The sequence below is a fragment of the Jatropha curcas genome, chromosome 6 (assembly GCF_041381405.1).
Source record: "Jatropha curcas cultivar XTBG-Jc1 chromosome 6, XTBG_Jcur_1.0, whole genome shotgun sequence".
NCBI classification, from domain to species: Eukaryota; Viridiplantae; Streptophyta; class Magnoliopsida; order Malpighiales; family Euphorbiaceae; genus Jatropha; species Jatropha curcas.
The window spans coordinates 20,331,264-20,333,999 of NC_143156.1; the positions used below are offsets into that span (position 1 = coordinate 20,331,264).

The window sequence follows — 2,736 nt, forward strand, 5'->3', positions numbered from 1 at the left end:
TATATCTCTAGTTCGTCAAAATCTAGTTCCTCCTGAGGTACACATATGTCCCTTGGGAACTTCCAAAATTCTAATGGTAACACTATTCCTGAAACTGCACAACCAAAAGGCAAAGGTACACCTTTAAATGAAAAGTTACCTTCTGAAATCTCTTTCCCTATAGAACTTTTTTGGGATTTTACATCATCATCAGTGGCTTTATGCCTAAACTTATTGTTCTCATTTTTGCAGTTGGAACTAGCTAAAGCTGCCTTCTGCCACTTCTCCAAGACTATTTTCCTCTGTAACCTCCTCTTCTGAGTTTGAGTTAGATGTTGAGGAAACTTCAGATGACACACCACCATTCACTTCTTGCTTGATTCAACAGGTGGAGGAACAATGAATCTTGATCGATTCCTTTAGAACTTTGGTTCAGATCTAATCACTTTTGTCTTTGCAGGAAAGTGATCAACAGATGGACCAGCTTCCCTTGGAAACTTTTGCTGCCAATGTTACGACGACTTCTTATATGTATTTGAGATCTTCTCATGAACCTGCAACTTCTTCAACTGATCATTAATACTCCTCAAGTCTACTTCCACAATATTGATGGATGCCACAAGTGGAAAAGGATCTTCATCAATCAGCATCTGCTCTTTGTCAAGGAACCTTAAGACTCCTCTGTTAATGCGGTCATGTAGAGCATTCTTGAAACTCCATCAACTATTAGTATTATGGTTCCAGGAATCATGGTACTTACAATATTGCTTTCCCTTCATCTCCTATTTCGTTGACAGCTTATGGCCAGGTGGGAGAGATACAAACTTTTCCTGATGCAAGAAATTGAAGATCTCCTCAATCTTAGACACATCAAAGGTAAATTGAGTCTCTAAATTGGAGTTCTTATTCTAAGATGTTGTCTTTACTAGGGCTCCTAAGTTCAGACACACATATGAACTTGAGTTCACCAAGTTAGCCACAGCCGTTTTCGAATGAAGCTCCTGAAAATAAGTTCCTATTGGGCTTCTCTTCCTTTCTGATTCTTCTTTCAATAGCTCTTCATATTTTACTACCTTAGCTGCCAGCTCATAGAAATCTCTAAACTCCATCCCTTGGAATTTCTTCCTCAACTTAAAGTCGAAGCCTCTCTAAGCCATCTTGACAAACTCATGTTTAGGTAAGAACATGTTACACCTATTCCTTATCTTCTTAAACCTTGCAATAAATGAATCAGCCATCTCTCTACTTCTTTATGTCAGCCTAGATAACTTGGCCACACAAACCTCTAGCTCAGCTGTAATGAACTAGGTATGGAAGAGATGCTCCATCTCATACCATGAATTGATTGAGTTCCTCGGAAGTGTTGAATACCAGGTGAAAGTTGTACATAGCAAGGAGTTAGGAAACAATCGTAACTTATAGTTAGCAAAATTCTTCAGATTAGCGAGTTCGCCATATTGGATGGTGAATCTGGTTATATGCTCCAAGGTCGATTGTTCATCTTCTCCAGAGAATAATGTGAAGTCTGGAATTTTGTACCCCCTGGCATAAGGGTTCTCTTTGTCGATGGTTTTTGAATAAGGCTTCATAAACTTTAGCGGTCAACCTGCTTGAGGCTAGGCCCATACAACTCCTGCACAGCGTCCCTCAGAACATCTATAGTGACTTGGGGAATTTAAGGAACATGGTTACCTGCCGCTTGAGGAACCATAGTGACACCAATGTATGTATTCTGGGGAGCTACGTTGAAGGCAATCCCTCTAGTTCCTTTGCTTCCTCCTATGCCTGTCAGCGACTGAGGAGCATGAGAAGCATCAGTCTTATAGACACCTAGATAAGTCATACGACTAATGGTCCCAAAAATAATATTAAGAGTCATTGTAAGCCTGCCAGTGGGCCAGCTTGTTTGGAGTGGTGCCTTCGATGGGTGGTGCACCGACTCCTCTCTCCGATGTGATGGTTGATATCTCTCTTTAGCAAGAGCACAACCATTGTTAGTGCCCCCAGAGTTCTTTGGCACACTTGGATAGAGATTCATTCTCCTCCTTAGCAGAAGATTTGCTAGTAAGAGATTGATTAACGGGTGAGTCCACAACATCAATCTTCTTTCTAATGACCTTCTCCATGAAGACATTCATGGTTTGCAACAATTGAGCCATCATTTGCCTCTGTTCTTTCAGCATTACTTTCACATCAGAAGAATTAGAGACATCATGTCACAATCCGTTTCCATGGGCTGAACCGGCACTAGGGCCTAGGTAAGCTTAAGGCCCTCGAGGCCCGTAGTAAGCCTGAAACACTAATATCTACTATCTTAATATAATTTCAAACATTCAGCCCATATTACTAGGAAAAATAAACCTCAAGATTTTATTATATCTCGGCCCAAATTTATCATCTACAACATTCCATAGTTCGGGCCCAATTTACAATACATCACATTCCTAATATGGGCTCATAGAATTATTTCGTCTATGTTAATACACGACTAAAGGTATACAAATCCTACAACTACGGAGTTCACTAATAGATATATACAGATAAGTTTTCGTACATTTATCTATTTAATGAATTAATACTAAAATTTCTTTTCTAACAGTGAAAGAAGCAGAGCTTTAGCTGGGATTTAGGAAAAGCTACTTCCTGAAAGATTAAACAAAAGAGATGTGAGTTTTTTATTGAATAATAATTATTGCACAACACATGCATTCACATGAATGTGAAGATAATTAAATCTACTCATCTGACTAGTTATAT

At 39.2% G+C, this 2,736-nt stretch overlaps 1 pseudogene; it reads right to left on the reverse strand.

Moving 5' to 3' along the window:
* Positions 1-491: 491 nt before the first annotated feature.
* On the reverse strand, positions 492-2,113 carry LOC149495691 (uncharacterized; annotated as a pseudogene).
* Positions 2,114-2,736: the final 623 nt, after the last annotated feature.